Raw genomic sequence first — 21,877 nt, 5'->3', positions numbered from 1 at the left:
CACTTGAAGTTTTATTTTCTTCTGGAACAATATAATGACTTATTAAGATTTATGAACCAAAATTTTTCTACCATCTCAACAGTAACTTTAATTTTCTGTTTATTTTTAACAAATCATCTTCGTATCATCATGGTACAAAGTTTCATAATAGCATTTCTGTTTAGTTATATCATGGACTTTGATCACATTAAACACCTATGACCCACCCCAAACATTAGTCTTTTCCCCAAAGAACCGTCTTCTAGTTTCCTAAGTTTGTGTGAGTGCATGTATGTATATGTACATATGCACATAACCATAATTTAGGTTTCATATCTTAGTGTGAACTCCAATATCTGTCTCTGGGTTTTTATTATTCAATATATATGTATGTTTGTGTATATACCACATCATATAGAATATCATATAGTAGTTTTATTCTTTTTATTGTGGAGACTTCATACTGACTCATATAGTGACTAGACCAGCAGACATAACTGCTTCTATCTTCAAAAACATTCCATTCTTATCCAGTTGATGTGAAATCAGTAAATCAGGAAAGTTTAGATCAACATTTCCCTGATGGATAAGGATGTACTGGAGTTTACACTCATTGACCATTTCCTCAGTGGGTTATTTAGTCTTTCTTAATTTGTGTCATTTTAGTAGCCACTGAGTTTTAGAGATCAGTTTCAATTAAATAATTTAACTAAAGAATGAAGATGGTTTCATCATAGTAAAATGAATATCCAGAGCTTTTAATGATTTTATTTTCTTTGTAGAAAAAGAAATATTGGTACAACTTCATATGTATAGAGAATCAGAATTCTAGTGTTTTGTGTTTGCTAAATACCTTAGTTCTGGGAAGTTGGTAGCACTGACAGTCTCCATTAGTCTTCCATTAAAACTACATTGGCTCAAATACCACCTATTTGGCCTAAAGAACCTCATTTAGCACATGATTGCCAACCCCTGGGCCCAATGTTTTCATCAATGTCCTCTGTAATCATTTGAAATTGAATGTAAAAAGTATTCCAATTAAAAAACACTGCTATAACCATAATGGTCAAGAGCTCAGCAGAAAGAGCTCATTTTACACAACTTTTCTGTTGTCAAAGTGAGAAGGCAATTTCATTTTGAGTAACTTTAGAGAGATCATTGTCTCTCTTATCAGTGAATGAACTTATGAGTTTGCTTTGACTAAGCTGTCAAATATCCACAAAGAATGCGTTGGTCAAAAGTGTCTGAGGTGGAGTACGGTTGACATCAGATCTTGGGGTAGACTGCATGGTTCTACAACCCATCTGCACTCAATCACTGCCTTTTCACTTCCTAATAGTCATTTATTTTAAAAAAATACAGATGTACTTCTAATAACTGGCTCTATGGCATTTGTGCATAGACTCATATAAATGAAATAAATTGTAAAATATAATATTGCCTGAGCATAAGAAGTCATTTTTTAAAGTATTACCTTTTGATGGAAAAAAGCAAAAATGATATTTAGGGCTGACACGATGACCCAGTGTGTAAGGATGCCCATCCTCAGGTATCTTAGGGTAGGCAGAACCGCCTCCAGTCAGTTGTCCTCCAAATATGTATCATGGTAACCCCCAACACAAGTAAATAAACAGATGTGTAAAAGAGATAGATTGTTTATCAATTATACATAAAATTGAATGAGCAAATTATTTTCATGCAAAAATTTTCCTCATGATCAAGAAATGTTATGCTTTTAAAGAAAAATGAATGTAAGTTCCAAATCCATCACTTTGTTTAAAGACAGTTTTAAAAGATGACATTACCTAGAATTTCAATTATATCATTAAAAGAAGATTTTCTATGATTAATAAACACCAACGCCTCTAGAATAAGACTAGTTGGAGCTGCCAAAACAACAATCATACATGTCTGTAAATACTCAGTCTCTCATACATGCATACAGTTTACTTCCTTCTTTTCCTTCTTTTGTCCCTCCTTTCCCCTTCCTTCTTCCTTTCTTCCTATCCTTCCCTTCTTTTGCCTCTCCCTCCCCTCCTCATCTTCTTCATCTCTTTTTCCTCACACTCCTCCTCTGTTGTTCTTTTGGCTTTTAGAGGCAGGGTTCTGTGTGTAACTCAGACAGGCTTCAGGCTGCCAATTCTCCTCCTCCTCATTCTGCTGAGTGTTGGGATCACAGAATGCAATGCTATGCTCATCCAGTTTCATTAAGAACAATAGCATTTTTAAGTATAGATCAAAATCAAATTAGTGTTAATTTGAGATTCACAAACATTTCATGTTACACAATAAAATAATCTCTCCTTAAAAAATAAAGAAGATGCTGAAGAAATAGCTCAGTTGGTAAAGCTCCTCCTGTGTAAGCATAAAAATGTGAGTTTGGATTGCAAGCACCTGTGCCAAAAGACAGGTGTGTGGCATACATCTGTAACCCAAGTGCTATGAGAAGCAGAGACAGCCAAATCCCTAAGCACACTGGCAAACCAGTCTAGCCAATTGGTAAGCTTGGCCCAGGGAGAGAGCCTGTCTCAAAATAGAAAGTCAGATGTGATAAACAAAGACACCTAACCTTGACCTCTGGTCTCCAAATGTGTGTAAGCATGCAGTTGCAAACATGCTCACAGTACACTACACAGCATACAAATGCATACAGAAAAAAGAAAATAAAAGTTGGACATAGCCGGAAGTTGGTGGCACACGCCTTTAATCCCAGCACTCGGGAGGCAGAGGCAGGTGGATCTCTGTGAGTTTGAGCCCAGCCTGGTCTCCAGAGTGAGTGCCAGGAGAGGCTCCAAAGTTACACAGAGAAACTCTGTCTAGAAAAACCAAAAAAAAAAAAAGTTGGACATAATAAAACAAAATAAACCTAAGAACTATCAAGAAGTAAACAAAAGCCCTTCAACATTCCTAGACAGACGTCTGCTGCCTTGCTGACTTTCAGTGATGATGTGAATGTAGACCTTTGATGACTGGCTTATTGGCAGTATGGAAGCACCTTTGTGGAAAGCTGGTAGGATTGATACCATGTGTCAAGTGTCACACTTCACTGGCCTTACACACCTATGGTAAGTAAGCAAGAACATTCACACTTAGAAGAGACAACCTGGCTGCCTGGTCTTCCTTAGTTTGTGTTCATGACAGAAAGATCCAGTATAGGCTCTGCTGTTGGAACACAGATAGGACCTTCTTTGAGTGCCACCAGCATTGTCACAAGGAGTATCTATAGACAGTCCAAACAAAGCTTCTCTTGGGAAACTTATAACACACACACATGACAAGGCAAAGAAACAAGTCAGATAATTCTAGATCCCTCTCTCTCTTCTCTCTCTCTCTCTCTCTCTCTCTCTCTCTCTCTCTCTGTGTGTGTGTGTGTGTGTGTGTGTGTGTGTGTCTGTTTATTTTCTTTAAGGAAAGGTTGTATGCAAGAGAACATCAACTTGCTTTGGAGAAAGCAGTAAGGAGAGTAAGTAAAACACAGTCTTTAGTTTGCTCATTCGTAAACATAACTCTCAACAGTTAAGGAGGAGACCTTACTAGAATTCCTAAAACCTAAGGGGAAAAGAAATGGGCAGGATCAGGAGGAAGGAATTTTTATTGGTTTAACAGATACTATGATGGAAAACCTAAACACGATGATGCCTATCAAAATAAAGATGAGTGAGAGATTTCTCTGAAGAAGAATGGGGTTTGTTTTAGGATAAAAAAAATCACCATAGAGGCCATGCTGTAGTCAATTGTAAGCATATGCAAAGAAATTGAAGTATTGGGATATTCTAACAGTGAAGTAAAATGCTCAGGAGATGGCTCAGTTTCTGGAGTCCTAGCCATGCAAGCATGAGGACCCAAGTTTGATCCACAGAATCTGCTTAAAAAGATGAGTCTGCAATTCTAGTGCTGGAGAAGGCAGAGGGAGGAAGATTCTTACTACTTGCTGACTAACTAGCTTAGCTATGTTCAGTGAGAGATGCTGCCTCAAATAATAACATGGTCAAGAGAAGCACCTGACTTTGACTTTGACCTCTGGCTTCCAAATACACACAGGTGTATAAATGTGCACCTGCACACATGTGCACACACACACAGCAACACACACACACACACACACACACACACACACCAGGCAAATGAGGAGGACTGCACACAATACTTTCAAACAGTAATCCTCCTACAAGGAATAATGAGGTTAACAGAACAGAGAGTTGCTGAGTAGATATTCTGGCAGAGGTATTTGTCTCATATAAGGATGCAGTGGCCTCTGTGCAAGGTTGTAGTTCTGCAGGAACATTTTGTTACTATTGGGCAATGGGGCATGAAATCTCTTCCTGTATAAAACTCCTGGTTTTTATTAGCTGTGACAAGGGACTCTTTTGATTCTGACAACTTTTACAATAGGAAACAATGAAATTCACAACTCAATATTTTGCTTACTTTCTCACCAAGAAAAGATGTGGCATAGTTAGGACTTATTATAATGGCTTGGCACTAGCGCTGTCTCTATTTCAACTCAGCTTCTGTGGCCCCCTGTCATGTGAAGCAGCTTGATCTTTGAGAATTAGATGAAGTTGGCAACATCTCTTCCCACTGGCTGAGAAGACTTTTGGGCTGCCATGGAGAGGTGTGACTCATATTTTTCTAATCATTTCTGGCTTTGTGTCTTTGATTTTGATGAAGAAATGTAAGGTGTGGGGACTGTCAATCATGAAGTCCCAACACCTTACAGTCACTATTACTGAAAACATGGAGTCTTAGCAATGGAGATCAGATGACCTGTAGAGTTGAACTTCAACTCTGTTTTGCTAATCGACTCAGATTCTAAGTTTCTCCCCCATGACTTTTCTATTTTCTTCTTCCATTTAAAGCCAAAGGCTCGATTGACAAATGAATCACTAATTTGAGTCACAATGTGAGATTTTGGTGTACATATACATTAAAGAATGACTAAATGAAGCTAAATTACACATCTGTCTCTCTACTGCTCATTATCTTTACTCTTTTGTGATCAGGACATTTATACCATGCTTTGCAATTCTGAAATACCACTCAGGTCATTATTATTAAGTACACTTGCCACAGCCACTGTGTATGCAAAAGTCTGGGTATGAAAGTTCCAATGATGGTTTGTTCACTTGCTCCTTCCAAGGTCAGCAAAACACTGGCTTTTTTGGAAGTTGCCAACTTTTATTTCTTTGCTCTGGGCTTGCCACTTTCAGTCAGAATAGGTGGCCATGGCATTTCTACCACTGGTCAAACAGCAGTTTCTGCTATTCTCACTATTATGCATTGGGCTCCCACTCCAGACCTCCCCAAGTGGTGTGGGTATGCTGCCCGAAGGAAGGAAATTCCATAACCAATTTTCACACCCCCTCAGCTATTGTACTTTTTCTTTTTAAAAGAGGCAAAGTAGTTTTTCAGATTGCTTTTAGATTGATGACAGGGAAAGTGAAGACTGGGAAAATAGCTTGAGCTCCTGCCAGGAAAGTAGCATGGTGCACGCTCATAGCCATAGGGAGGAAGAGAGGATTCAGATAATGGCAGGTTGGCTCTGCAGGCATAGGCTGGACGCTGGAGCTCCAAAGAGAGATATGTTTGTGCATGTGTCAGGGGCATACAGTGCAGAGCACACACACACACACACACAACCAAAAAACAACAACAAAAAAAACAACAAAAAACCCAAAAAACTGTTGGCTTCCCAACTTTGTTTATAGCCCACAAAGAGAGAATCATCCAGTAACACTGGCTGACCCTAGAGGAATTTTGCAACAGACCCCTTCCTAGCTCATTGTGAACTTGGAGAAGTGAAGTGCTCAGATAACTCTGTTTCATAGCTAAAGGAAGTGTCTGTGCAAAATGCAAACACTTGTTGCCTTGATTTTCATTTACTTTGAAGAAGTTTGAAGATTGATGCAATAATCTACAACTCCCTGAAACATTTCATAGCTAGTTTTTGCCTTCTTATTACTGTCAACTTAAAGTTCTAGACTTTGCAGAGAGTGGTTAGTCCTAGGTCTTTCTTTCCAAATGTAGAAGTGCTGCTTTAAAAATATGATTATCTTGTCAAAAAAGTACAGAGAATTTAGTATCTAACCCATCCACAGAAGAGTCATCAATCCCTTTCTACAAAAAAATGACCTGGGGATCTTTAAGGTTGGGGTGTAACAATTTATCTATGAATTGTTGATACTTGTTTTAGATATTTATAGCTCTTTCTTCATTTATCACTTTGGTTACACATTTTTTTGGGAAAGGCTAGCACAGTTTCTCTTACATATTTTAAAGAAACACAACTATTTGTGAATCTATGTCTGAACTTTTAAAATATATTTTACATATACAAACAAAGTTAAGTGTACACTAAATCCTTCTACCATTAGGAAGAATTATCTACTATGAATTGACTTCTTCCTTTTTAGTTTTACTCTTATTCAGATATATTAATACACATATAAAATACTTAAAGCATTCATGTTAATGGGGAGATAGTAAATTGAAAAAGTATTTGCTTTGCAAGCATGAGGAGTTGGATTTGTTCCCCAGAATTTTCAAACCAAATAAAACAAAACGAAAACAGAAAACCTTGTGTGATGGTGCCTGCCCTTGTAACTCCCCTGCTGGGGCAATGGGGACAGTCAGATGGCTGGGGTGCACTGGTGGCCTAGCTTAGTGATGAATCCCAGGCCAGAGCAGATATTTTCTCAAAACTAGGTGAATAGCATTTGAGGGACACATCTGAAATTTTTTGCTGTCCTTCGTATGCATGCATACATACATATACACACACATAATGCTCATTCATGTGGATGCAAACAAACAATGTGTTAATGTCTACAGCAAAGTAAATTGGTAAGTTTTCTTTCTTTCTCTTTATTTATTTTGACTATGTTTGAAACACAGTCTTGTAGGTAACACAGGCTCATCTCAAACTCATGGTCTTTCTGCTTCAGGTGAATAGTCTTAACTTAACTTTGCATTATGCCAGTTGGCATTCAGTATTTCTCCAGATATGAATTTTAGAGTATGAGGAACAGAACTACAAGTGGATGTACCATGTTTTATTTTTATCATCTATGCTGTCTATGCTGTTGAAAACAATTTTTTTTTCAGTTCTAAAGATTGAACCCAGGGCTTTCTGCTTTCGAGACAAGCACTCTATCACAAAGCTGAAACCTCAACCCTGACCTGAATACGTTTACTTATAAAATTTATATTCCATTGGGGCTAAATGATGACTCAGAGATTAAGTGCCCTATTGCTTTTGCAGACAACCTAGGTTTAGTTCTCAGCACCCACACAGCAGCTCACAACAACTGTAACTGTAACAACTGTAACTCTAACTCCAGGGGATTTGGTAACCTCTTCTTTTGGCACCAAGCACACACATGGTACACTTATATGCAGGCAAAACACTTGTACACATAAAACAAAAAGAAATAAATCTTTAAAAGTTCTAGTCCATGTAGAGTTACATAAATGTAACGTAGAGTTTCATAAATGAGACTTAAAAGAACATTTTTTTTTAAATATAAGAAATAGTATTTTAAAAAGATACTTGATGAATGCCTTTGCATTTTCTTCTACAGTGAACATAGTACTATCCCCTTCATGTAGCATGTGTGAAGGCCATTCTTCTGTATTCTAATTGAAATGAGTAACAGAATGTTACTTGGCATTTGCCTGGCAAAGCTATCTCTGATGGTTTTTCAATTATTATTATTATTATTTTTACATTTTTCAGTCTGGTTATTATGTTGATAGTGCTACAGGAAACATTATTGTTCCTTTTCCTCTTTTAGCCTTGAAAAATAATCTGAATTTTCCTTTTAGGAAAAACAAACGTATGTAGCAAGTGTTATGGAGAATTATTGTTTGTGAGCATATTACTGTGACAACCAGAAATCTTCCTAAATGACAGTCCTTGGTAAACAACAAGCCTTATGCTCTGTGTTCATCAGAGATGCTTCTGGCATCTGGCCTTGCATTTCTTCAGCACTCTTCTGATTTCAGCCACAGCCACATGGATGGTCTGTGAAAACAGTGGTTCTTGCTGGTATTTCTCCATCCTCCCCAAGGTCTTTCCAATCCTAGGTCTTCTAGTTGGTTGGCACTGGGCAGACGAAAGACTTGGGGTGCAGGAGGAATTATTTCTCAGAGGCCACTGCTCAGCCAATGGGAGATGAGAACCAGGTGGGAACTGTTCATTCTCCCATCTTCCTGGTAGACAATTCTGAGGGGCACCGTATGTGCTTCTCAGAGCTTCTGGCAGAATCTCTTAACAAATCACCATACAATGACTTCCTCTTTTTTGTGTGGTCTTATTACTTCACCATTCCTGCCTTTGAGTATTAGCTTCCAAAACAGAGCAAATGCAACCAATTCTTTATTCTATTCTCTTCTCCTGAAGTAACACTAAATAAGTCAACACAATTTCCCCTTCTCTAACAGAGGTGAGTTCTTTTGTTTTCCTGTTCAGAACATTCACTTAACTGGCTCAGCCATTATTGTTTTTACTATGTCCCCCAGATTTCACACATTGGAAAACAGCTCTTCACAGCATCATCTTGGATTCACAGTCCTGGGTAGAAGTCATGGGAAACTTTTCTTGTTCCGAGGCAAATCCATAGAAACTATTCAAGGTGCTGCAATAGCTAGGAAATGGAACCAGCATAGCATCCCTGGACAGTACAGTGGATGAAGAAAATGTGGACACAGACACAATGGTCTTCTATTTAGCCACATAGAAAAGTGGATCATGGCATTTTCAGGAAAGTAGATGAAACTGGAGACCATTATGTTAAGCAAAAACAATCTAGACTCAGGAAGAAAAATACCATATGTTCATATGTTTTCTGTAGTATGTGAACTCTAGATTTAACTCTCTCTCTCTCTCTCTCTCTCTCTCTCTCTCTCTCTCTCTCTGTGTGTGTGTGTGTGTGTGTGTGTGTGTGTCTGTGTGATGAAAGTAGAAACAGGATGATAAAGGGGGATGATAAAGGGGGAAGAAAGGTCATAAAGGAAGCAAGAGGGAGCGAAGAAGCAAGAGCTCTCGATTAGATGTGACGTGGAAACAGAGGGGTACTGTTTGGAAGGGGAAATGCTTGCTCTGTTTGATGGACTGACTTGTTAAGATGCTCTGTGGGCTCATCGTGTTAGCTTAATGCTAGGTTATGCATGGGGGGTATGTTGACATGGTAAGGATGATGAGACAGTATCACAGAAGAAAAAGTTAAGACTAACCCAGAGCCATCATTTTAGTGAAGGAAACGATAACCATCAAGACCATCTTGCCATTCTGTTCAGCTTGTCTTCTTTTTGTCACAGTTTCTACTAAAGACAGAGAGTGTCAAAGGTGTGTATCTTGATGGCATTTTTTTTCTCAGTTAGTTTTGATCATGAATTGCTGAAATTTCCTGGTTACTAGTACCTAAATATTATTCAATGTAGGTTCTATTCGATATTCCTCAAAGAGGGCCAGAGTCTTCCTTAAAGTTTTACTTTCATGAGCTACTTTTTGGGGAGGTCTTAGTTTTATTTCTCGTCATGACTAATGATCAAAAGAATTACCATTTTTTAAAAAGCTGGTATGAGCATTTAGCTGCTTGTCAATCTTTGAACCTCAATATTGTTTTGTTTATAACAAAGTATCTTAGCCTAGGATTCTTTTTTTTTCTCTTTTTATTATTATTATTAATTCAAGTTAGGGAACAGGCTTGTTTCACATGTAATTCCCCTTTCCCTCTCCCTCCCCTCACCCCCATTCCTTCTCCCCCACCTCCAACCTACCCCCCACCCCATCCACCCACCACTCCCCAGGGTAGGGCCCCCAACCTGGGCTCCACCAAGTCCACCAAATCTTCCTGTGCTGGGCCTAGGTCCCTCCCCATGTGTTCAGAGACAGAGTGCATCCCTTCAAGTGGGATGCGCTCTCGAAGTCCCCCACACACACCAGGGCAAAAAGCCAGTCCACCTCCGGAGGTTCCTAGGAGTGCAGGGGCCTCCCCATTGGCATCCATGATCAGGGGGCTGGATTAGTCCCGTACTGGCCTCCCAAAGAGCGTCTGGGGTCGATATGCTTTCCCTTTTTCAGGCCAACTGTTTCTGTGGGTTTCTCCAACCTGGTACAGACCCCTTCGTTCTTCATTCCTCCCTCTCTTCAACTAGGTTCCAGATTTCAGCTCAGTATATTTCTGTGGATGTCTGTCTCTGCTTCCATCAGCCACTGGATGAGGACTCTAGGATAGCATAGATAGTAGTCTTAGCCTAGGATTCTTAAACACAGAAATATGTTTTCCATAATTCTTGAGGTCGTGTCTGGATTTGTTTTCTATTTCTGTGTTAAAACACAATGACTGAGGCATTATTTATTTATTTATTTATTTATGGTGTGCAACACCTTTACAAGCAACTTGTAAAGAAGTGTTTAATTGGATTACAGTTTCAAATGGTTAAAGTTCCTAATAGTAGATCTCACATCTTGATCCATACCCATGAGACAGGGTGGGGGGGAGAGGAAGGGAGAGAAAGAGACAGAGAGACAGGAAAAGAGAGAGACAGATGCCAATTAAGCATTAAAACCTGTTAAAAATTCAGTCATTCTTCATTATATCTCTTGCAATATTATGATAACAATGACACAATTCCATTTATTGACTGTTCATTGATTGCCAACTACCTATGGATCATAAACTAGGTGCCTAAATGTCTTACCCATGTTTTTCAGTTAAGCAAAGTACTTAGTCTTAAAATGTCTCTGTCTTAGCACATTTAGGCTGCTACATAAAATACCATTGACTGGATAATTTATAATTACTAGAGATTTGTTTCTCATATTTCTGGGGGCTTGGAAGTTCAGGATCAAGGCATGAGGGGTCCATGTTTGAGGAGGATGCACTTTGCCCACAGACACCCCACAGACAGAGCTTCCTGATGTGCCCCGTCTTGGAATCCTTCCCATTTATTAGGGAGCTTTGCTCATGACCTAATAACCTCTTAAATGTCTCACCTCTTAATGTTGTGGTCCCAGGATAAGATTTCTGCATGTCAGTTTTCAGGGACACAAACACTCAGCCCTTATCAATGACAAGGACAGAACCTTGTGAATGACTCACATAGTGTTTGTGTTTGGAGATGACTGAAATCTAAGTACACTCTTCATAAACTTCTTAAATGGCTAAGTATTCTCTGTTGCCTGCCATGTATAGCCAGATGGACCTCCCTGCTCCTCGAAGGCTAGTTTGTGACCTCCACTTAGATAGACCTCCCCATTTGAAATCCCAACATGCCTGGAGGAAAATGCTCCTGTAATCTGCCATAGGACCTGCCTTCTGTAAAACTCTAGCACTTTTCATCTGCTGCTGTCTGGTTGGCTCCCTTGCAGCCCATGCTTTGTATTTTAAGCACCATCTTCCAAAATCATTCTGCAAAATTTCAGGGAGACTGAATTTTTTTACTTGGTGAAATAGGCCACAAGTATTTTGTACCATAATCGAAAATGCTTCCCATAGTCAATGCTTATAAAAATCTAGCTCTTAATGCACACGTGGTAGATGCAGGAGACATCTGCCCTGTTCCAGTATTGGTAATAGAAAAGCCTTTTAAAATCCACATCTCACAATATGTTATTGCAGGGAAATGCTTCTTAGCCACCTTCATAGAATCTTCTTTTGCACAACAATAAAAGGCAGTCCTCCATTTCTGTGTAGCTATTGAGCAAATGGAAGTGCCTTTTAAAGTTGGAGAGGACAAAAGAGTAGTTAAGGATATTTGGCTTGAGATAATTGCTTACACTGTTGGTGAGAGCCAAAGTGTTTTCTTATAATGCAATAACCACTGCGTTTTAAATAAGCAATGCAGATGGGGTTCACTCTCTGCATACATAAGAAGCTGTAGGAAAATAAACGTTCTGTAAGGGGAGTTACATTTTAAAACATAGTATACAAAAAATTGCTAGCAAACATTTTAATGTAAATAATTACTCAATCTGACATCAGCTATTTAATTATGATCATGATTTTGTTTTTAAAAGGAACACACATAATATACATGTAAAATACATTCAAGGCATACATCTGTATCTTACATAAATTTGAAAAATATACTTTTTATTAAAATTGTACACTCAGTTTTTTGTCCCCATGAAATCGATTCTTTGATTCTGTGCCCATGTGTTCAGATAACAGAGAACTGAAAATATAATTTAATGTAGGATGTTTACAGCTGTAATGAACATATACAGGCCGTTTGGCTTGTTCTTCATTATTTCCTGAATAGTAGCATATTTTTGTAGCAACGACTTATATTACAGTGTTTTAGATATTGTGAGTATTGTAGAAATATTTAAAGTATACAAAAGAATGTTATAAGCAATTGCTATATTATCTTACAAAAGAGATGAGCAACCATGGAGTTTTATATAGATGAGAAGGTCCTAGAACCCATTTCACCTTCTGTACCAAGAGATGAATATAGGGTGTTTCTAAAAATTATAAGTGTAATTCTTGGTACTGAAAAGAGAGATGTAGTAAATTCTATGAAATAACAATACAGCTCTTGTGGGCAAGAACTGGCCACTATGAAAGGAGAGAAAATATCTCATCGTTTTAGCTCTTAATTTTTCTTGGGTAAGTATTTAAGAGTAGAAATAGTTGGCCATGGGGTAGACATAATTAATCTTAATAAGTAATAAAACATTCCAGGTGATATAGCTTCATTGATGGACTGCTTGCTTAGTATGGAGAAATGCAGGAGGCCTTGGGTTTGATCTACAGCCCTGCAAAGTAAGGAAAGGAAAGTGAGTTGGTTAGCTTTGATCATTGACTTGATACAGCCTAAAATGACGTGGAAGAAGAATCTTAAGGAAGAATCAGGTTTATCTACATCAGGTTTGCCTGTGGGTATGTCTGTGGGAGATTGCCTTGATTGTTAACTGATGCAGAAAGATTAAGCCCATTGAGGGTGGCCCCTTACCTTAGGCAGGATTTCCTGAATGTTACAGGGGAAGAAAAAGGTACCTGAGAGCAAGAGAAAAAAATAAGCAAGCAACCAAAGGTCTATGTGCTCCTTCACTTTCTGCTCTTGACTACAGGTGTAATGCTCTTAAGTTTTTGCCTTGACTTTCCAGTTATGTTGGGCTGGAACCTGGAATTGTAAGCCAAAGAACCTGTTCCTTGCAAAGTTGCTTTTTGTCAGGATATTTCAGAAATGAAGCTTGAATAAAAAGAAAAGAAAAACATCCCAAAACTATGGTATCAATTCTTCATTGATAGGTTTGAGGGTTCTAATGGCTTCACCTTCTTGCCAAGTGGATAACCTATTAGATTTTATTCATTTCTGTGGGTGTCTAGTGGCATCATATTTTGGTTTTAACTTGTACTTTACTGTTGAGTACAAACTGAATATCTCTTAATGTATTTATTGAACTTTAGTTGCTTTTATATATAAAGTGCTTACTGAAGCCTTTGCCTATTAAGTGTTTTATTTGTTTAATTGAACATTCCCTTTTACTTCTATCTGAGGAAATCAAAGGCAGAAAGAATCTCTCAATCATGAATGGAATTTAATTATTGATCTTTTATTGATTTGTTCCTAGAGAACTTTAAATCCTACTTCATTTTGCTCATCACACACATGATAATATATATGTATATATCACAAGTAATTAGGAAAAGCAACTGTTCTGTGGATGCTAGAAGATCCAAGAGGCCCACTATTTAAAATAAAATAATCAGACTATTTAGTATTATATATTTTGACTATTTCTTTGATATTTCCATTTCATTTCAGCCATCAAAATAACTTTTGAATACAAAGCTATTGTTATCCTGTGTGTTATCAGTAGAAGCTCCTTTAGTAGATACATAAATTATACATATGAATAGGATGACTATTATTGAAATGGTAATTTCCATTAGTATCATCACAGTAATATCATAATCCACTAAGACTAACATAAAGTTGCACATGAAGCGTTGGTGTTACAGTTCCTCTCTCCACTCAGGATTTAAGTTCTTTCAAGTGGTTTATGTGATTTCTACAGAGATGGGGAGGTTTGAACCCAGAAGGCAGGAAACAAAGAGGGTCAGCCAGTTGAATGAACTCCAGGAGTTCTGACCAGATGCGACATACTTTATTCTTTGTCACACAAGTACAAATGGCCCACACAGATGCTGCACAGAAACAGGCACACAAGCATACAGGCAGACACACCTAGACAGACTGGTAAAGTCACTTTGACCTCAAGGCCATATACACAAAAGCACCCAAAGTGGCATTTTGTCAGAAATAGTTAAATGGCAGATGATATCTCTGACTGTTCCAGGTTTCCTGGTTGTCTGGTGTCAGTCATCATTAGATGACTCATGGTTCCTTGGATGTCAAGATTGACCATATATCCCCTTCAGTACTATGTTTTGTAAATTTTATTAGCTCTCTCTTTTTCCATTAAAGTTTCAGAGATTTTATTTTACTTTGCAATTGTTCTTGTTGAAATTTCTTAACACATTTAAATGTTGTAAGATTAAAACTATTATAAGTAATTATGAAAATTAACTGTTCTATGCTTGATAGAAATAACATGGCTTGTATTTATGCTCTGGAGCCAAGAGACCCACCCACTGTTCAGAAGAATGTATTCAGAATATTTATTATTGTACATTGTGGAACATATAAATCCCTGAGACACAAACAATTTGCCTTTAATATTAAAAACTTTTATCTTCCTAATTAAAATATTATTACCTAAAAGATAAAGCTAAGATTTTCCTTCTGAGTGTGTGTGTGTGTTTAATGGAGGGAAAAGAAAAATTGCTGAATGCTGGCTTAAGCATATGGCCTTATTTTGGGGACAGTCATGAGGTTTTACACAATGTATAGAGCAATAAAAATAGGACTTTAGGTGCCACTTCCTTGGGCTTGGTTAGAGGGCAGAACAATTACTCAGTGGTTTTATGAGCACTCCTGATGTGTAATATTTATTTTTATTTGCTCCTCATTTATATTTAGTGCAAGTTGTAAAGCTGCATCAGGCCATCAAGAGATTTCAGAAGTCATAATGGGAACAGCTCTTAATGAAGTCTTCTTTTTTTACAGATTCACTTTGAAGTACATTAAAGACATATTCAACTGAGGAAAGCAACCTCTCTGTCTCATAGATTTAACTCTTACACACAATCAAACTTTCCCATGTACTTACTGGGACAACACAAAGATCATCAATCTGAAAAAAGACCAAGGAATGAAAATACAGGGCAGGCGAGGCTTATAGTGTATGAGACAAAAGACTATTTAATGCTTGGTGACAGATTAATACAGTCTACTTTGAATTCTGCTTCCTGTAAAATTTCAAAAGTTACATGCATTTTCAGAATTTTAATCAAAGGCATTGAAGGAGAAAAGGAGGCATTCAGAAAATGAGCTTTTTGCATGACGAAGGACTTTCAGAAAAACAATATGTTCTCAATGGCCTGTTACCCCCTCTTATTTCTAAGAACCTCGTCTGTGAGCTTTGTTGTACAACTAGCTTGTGAAATTATGATAAATAATGATGTCTTTGTATCAAGAACAGTTCTTTAAATTGGCCTTTAACAAGACTGGATGAGATAATAGATCAACTGCTTGCTGATATATTTGACATTTAAGAACATACTTATTGGAAATCACTGTAATTAGACACTGAACATTAGCATACTGGCATTAGATGACATGAAGCATGAATCATGGAAAGAGAAGGATGTTCTTAGTTGTAGCATGGATCAAGAATTGGATGGGTATCTGAGTGCCCTTTGCTTTCACCACAAAGGCATAACTTTCCGAAAGGTTTGCAAGACACAGCAGGGATATGAGAGAGAAGGAAAGAGTCTTATAAGAAGAGTTAGGACCTAAACCAAAACAAACACACAATCAAACTAACTAACAGGAAAACCTAAAAAATTCCACCACTATCCCCACCAAAACCGCCACTTGGTCTCAGTGTCAATATGCAATTGTTTTGTACTTTGTGGTGGTGCATATTCGTAATCCAGACCAATATGAGTTTCTGCTATGTTAATTTGAGCTGTCCAAAAAAAAAAAAACCCAAAGACACACACATATGAACACACAGAGAGAGAGAGAGAGAGAGGGGGGGGAGAGCGTTTATGACTACTGATAGAGGAAGGCCTGTGCTTTGTTTAAAAGGCCATTATTATTACCCATAGCTTATAAGCTTTTTTTTTTCATTAAGAATGAAAACTCCTTGTTATGGTTTGATAATTGTGTTTGGAGACAACTGGTACTGTGTCTTCCTTGTAAAGTTTTTTCCTATAAAACAAAGTTAAAACAGCATACATGCTGCCTGAGGGCTTTTCAACTTGTTGAAAAAAGTTATGGCTTCGTTGATGAAAATAGTTGTGTGTGTAGAAGAAGCATAATTTTCATTACAGGTAACCTATTGTCAAAGCTGAGATCATAAAGCTAATGCCTTCTAACCACGCATAACCCAGGTTTGAAAGTATTGCCTTTGAGACCATTAATCAAGGGTATCTACCATGATAACCCGGGGAGCTGTGAGGATGAATAATATGCATTCTCTAACTCACAGTCTCATCAGTGAAGGTGGCAGTGGATACAATTTCAGTGCAGTCAAAATTAAAGGTCATGCAATAGAACATGTTGCCTGCAGTAATAAATTATTTTAAGCTTCCAACAAACTAATTCCCAACCTCTATTTTACTTGTTAGCTCTAGCAATTCTACCCAACTCAGATTTTTCTTTTTCTTTTCATTCTAGAATTTCTAATTTTTTATTTTTTTTCTTGTCAATGTGAAATTCAAATACAACTTCAAATGTCTCCAGTACTGGGTTTTGTACATATTGAAAAGTACTTGAGTTTAAGATAACTTTAGTATTTTAAAGGAAGTAGAGGAGTATTTTGAAATATAAAATAGGGTTTGGGTGTGTAGATCAGAGGTAGAGAGCGTACCTAGCACACACAAAGCCTGAATTTGACTTCCAAGGACACAAGACAGAAAAGATTTCCAGGAGCTAATTTCAGTGAACTTCTACATTTTCTCCTGTAGCTGGAGTGCATAGTAACAAATGTCCTTCACTCCTGAGCTTGACGCCAGCTCTGTCCACAGTGTGAAGGAAGGTAGGAGTTTTTGTTCTACTTGGAGGTAGGAAATTACTAAGTATTGTAGACACTGTCTTGTTGATCTGTGCCCCTGAAAAGAATCTGTGCTCCCATCTGTGGAGGCAGCCAGGATTGTAGACTGGGTTAATGCTGCTCTGTTAAGTACCCTTGTGTCTTGTAGTGGAACTCATCCCTGATTAAATGATGTTTTCCTGTGGTTCATATTGTTGCCCTTGTTCAAGACTGTCCTCTTCCTCTGTGCATCACCATAAACTAGTCTGTCCATGTGCTCTCTACGGACCCATTTCCTTGGATCGAGTCTTCTTTAGTATGTACTAGGTTGATCTCTCTATGTGACTCAAACAAAGTAGATTGATTTGTGGGTTCCTTCTGCAGAACAGTGGATCATTCCCTTGGTAAGCGAAGACTTACCCTCCTCTACTCTCCATGGGATATGTGTATGATCAGATACCCAATGATATTTGTGTAATTGTCTACAAATTTTAGAGTTCTTTTGCTTCAGAGTTAGATACCTTGCCCTACCAGTGGAAATTTCCTCCCAGAACAATATGAAGTCACTTCCACAGGGCCACTGCTAGGTAGATGAAGAGTATCACAAGGGCAGCAAGATTTGGAAAGAATTTTGTTTTTCTCTTGCTTATATCTGAATAGTTTCTGGTCATGAAAATGGGAGTTCATCATAGAATTAACTTCAGGCTCTTAAAAATGAGATACTTGAATTCTGGTTTTAATTGGTTCCTCGGTGACTAAATGTCTCCACTAGGAGATTCTGAAGTGAAATGTGCAGTTCCTTCTGATGTCATCATTTTGGAACTTGTCAGTTTTCTGTATCTGAAATCACCACAGTTAGATTCATTCTTTGTTTTTTTTTTGTTTTGTTTTGTTTTTGAGCAACTTTATGTTTCACAGAGACACAATAATTAAAGACTTTCAAGCATATTTTGAAAGCTTTTGCAATTATTTTCCTGACTCTAACTGAGATGGAAAAAGTGGAAAGTACTAGAAAATAACAAACTATTGCCTTCAAATGAAAGCCTTGGAGGTATAAGCATCATCTTCTTTTTCATGGTTCATCTGAGCACCTACAGTGAGAGGAGGTTTAAATGTGAGCCCATCTCTGGTGCACAGAGGGAGGGATTAGGGTGATTAAGTAAAGACATTTTCCTCGGATTTTTTTCTTGGCTTCAGCATGGATTTTATTGGATTCCTTCCTAAGCGGTCGTCCATTGTATTATGAGCACTCATTTCTCACTGCAGCTGGGCTGCTGGGAACTGCAGCATTGTATCTGCTGTGTTGAAGAAGGAAAAATCAGGTTCCAGCCTCTCACTTCACATTTTTATGACTTCTGGACAAAAACATTCCTCACACCCTGGAAATCACAGCTTCTGGGTTTCATTTTCAGACCTGGGTGGTCAATTCTTCCCACACACATGAAATTATGTTCTATATTCTGGAGATTGTTGAGTATATTGTCAACTGGCTTCAAAAATACGTTTTTAAAAACCTGTAATGCCCCCTCTATCTTCGGCATATATTAATGACTACAAAAATAAAAGATTATTTGCCTGAGACATGTTATGTTTGGAAACTACTAGATGCTGTACATATGATAGGAGCTGTTTTTAATTTTTTCAATACAGGGTTTCTCTGTGCACCCTTAGCTATCCTGGAACTCACTCTGTAGACCAGGTTGCCTTCAAACTTACAGAGATCTGCTTGCCTCTACCCAGTGAGTGCTGGGATTAAAGGTGTGCACCATTACTGCTGTTAGAGCTGGTATTTTTAAATGTAAAATATGTATATGCTCATATGTTGAGATTTATCAGACTATCAATATTGATAAGAATAAGTCACATAGTAGTGACAGATTTGCCCTAAAATCTAGCTAAGTCAACATGGTTAAAGATGAAAACAGATTTACATTATATTTCCAGTTTTCATTGCAATGACAAATACCTGAGAATTTATTTACAGTTTTATTTTGGCTCATGGTGTTGGAGGTTCCATTTCATGGTTGACTGGCTCAGCTGGGCCACAGTGAAACAGAATACCATGATTGAAGGCTGCTGGAGAGCAAGGAGTTCATTTTTTTTTTTTTTTTTGTGGCCAAGAAACAGAAGTCCAGAAAGAAGAGGGGTTAAAAACAAAGTCTAGCCTTCAAAAGTGTGTTCCTCAGTGATTCGATCCAGCTAGGTACCTCCTCTTCTAGTTCCTGTCACCTTCCAAAATACTCCCAGGAGCCAAGCCTTCAAAACAGATGCCTGTTGGGGTGGGTATTTCATATTAAAATTATATTAAACATTGTGTCAAGGATCATGGAACTCCTCAGACGTCTCTTCTCTGTGAGATGATTCAATAGTTCAAGTTGTTAGCTCCTTCCAGTCCTTCCATTTCAACAAATGGTTCTATAGCAGCTTCTGAGAGAGATGGTAAGTCTTGAAAATGCCTGCCTAAAACTGACCATTATTTCCGCTGCCATTTTATTGCCTGGTATAAGGGCTTTCAATACTGGAACTGTGGGCATTAAGAGATCTATATTCTTCTATGGTCAGGCCTTTCCTGAATTTTTTTAGCCACTTTTGTATCACTGTGAGCAACATAGCTGATAGAAAGAACTTAGGGCAGGAAAAATTTGCCTTGTTTCAGAGAGATTCCAGCCCGCTGTTGTGAGAAAGGAGTGTCAGAAGGGGGTGTCTCTGTCCTCGGTAGCACCAGTGTGAGGCTGTGGCAATTCTCATGGTGTAGGTCAGCCATCAAGTGGAGAAAGCAGACTAGAACCAGAAATAAAAAAAATTTCTAAAGGTCCCTCCTTGTGGTTTATTTCTGCCATTCAAGCCCTGTCCCCTCAAGCTCCCAGCCTCTAAAGTAATGCCAATCTGTAGACCAAGTGTACAAAACGTGAATCTAGGGTGGACAGTTTAAGATGCAAACTGTGATACCCTGAACTGCAACAAAAACATCAGCATCACCATGTTCTGCACAACAGAGGCCAAAGCATCCCTTCCAGCTACAATCACTAAGGTATCTCCAGCAGTTTCAGGGTGAGGCTGCAAGTTTGTTGTTTAAAATGGTGTCAGCTAAAACCACTCACTAGCTCAGAGATGACCTAGAATTTCACTAGGAAGAAAAGTCTACTTGAGTCTGTAGGAAGGAGAGGAGAGGAGAAACAGATGTGGGTATGCAAAATTAATTCGGAACACACTGGCTGGGAAATAGTTTTCATTATTTCACTATCTTCCTACAGATATACAATAGACATGCAATTGTTTCAATTTTGGCATCAAACAAACAGTATGGCATAGTCAAAATAAATTCAAAATAATTCTTAAAAGCTAATAAAGATTTATTAATCCATAATACAAAATATTTGCTAAAGGAAATTGAAATTATGGTTATTGTGTTTAGTGATAAGTGTTAGTATTCAGGCATCTCTACTGGCCTGTCCTTGGGGTTCTGGCAGGATATGCCCTCAGCTGCAGTCACTAAGCGCACCACCTATGCATATTCACTATGTTGCCTTTTAAAAGGGCCCTGCCCACTTCCTATCTTCTCTCTCTTTCCCTCACTCTCTCTCCATCTCTTCTCTCCTGCCCCTCCTGTGCCTGAAGGCTGGTCTCTCCCTTTCCCTTTCCCTCTTTTATGATCCCTTTCCCTAATTAAAAAAAAAAAACCCTCTGCTTGAACCCTGCTGCATGATGTCTTCCTCTTGAGCTGCTTTTCTTAAGTTACAACAATAAGAGGTTTAAAAACAGAACCTTAGCTACAGGTAGGAATGGGTCTTACCAGAAACAAGTCACTGTTAACTGTGAACACGTGTTCAGTGTTTCTGAATATATGTTTAATGCTAAATGTAATTTTTTAAAATTTCACATTGAGTTTGCCACTTCTGGGATGGGCTAATGAAATGTACAGTTTTCACACATGTTGACCTTGATAATTTGCTTTGTAAATGTGTTGCTTGACTGTATGTTTCAGCAATGGAATAAAGAACATATATTAGTCATTGGATAACTAGAACACTTCCAGTTACAGGGTTGGAAACCCAGTGGAAGAATATCCTAGAAGAGGGAGAAAAAGAAAGGGAAGGAGGAGAAATAAGAAGGAGGGATATAGGGAGAGACACACAGAGAGAAATGCACAGAGAAGGTTACTGGGAGCTTTTGTGGTCTTCTCTTAACACAGGTTTATTTATATAGGCTTAATTTTCAATAAAAAGGAAAAGACCTCTTTCCAGGCATAGTGTCTAAACATTTCGGATGGACTGACTTGTTAAAAGGGGTTTTGTTTTATAACACCATGGTAGCCTGGCTATACCACACATACTAAAGCCATATGGCTAAAATTGGAGCAGTGAGATTTCACCTTGGGCTTACCACATCTGGAGTTGGGGACAGTGTTTTCAAAGTAGAGTGGAAGGTGACCCGAGGTGCCTATACATGGAAGTTATAGATGCAGGTGATAATGAATTCAGTGAACTGCCTACTATGTATGTAGATGAAATGCAGAGCCAGAGAATAAGACACCAGAACAAAAAAGTGAGTCTTTTCATCTTCCTTTAAGCCTTTGTTCCTCTATATTCACATAATCACAGGGTTAAGATTTCCCAAAAGTTTAAAAAAAATCAAGGTTTGGGAAAATTCTTTCCAAATTGTTCTTTACAAACTTCTGAGCAAAGACCTGCATTAACTATAAAAGCTTATGATATCATTCCAGTTGACGTTGTTAAAGAGATCTTGGCAAAGAGAACTTAAACTTGCCTTCTCCTTGTTCTT

Source organism: Cricetulus griseus, chromosome 4 (assembly GCF_003668045.3).
Source record: "Cricetulus griseus strain 17A/GY chromosome 4, alternate assembly CriGri-PICRH-1.0, whole genome shotgun sequence".
Classification (NCBI taxonomy): domain Eukaryota; kingdom Metazoa; phylum Chordata; class Mammalia; order Rodentia; family Cricetidae; genus Cricetulus; species Cricetulus griseus.
The sequence above is the reverse complement of the archived record's forward strand: the minus strand, read 5'-3'. Positions refer to the sequence as shown.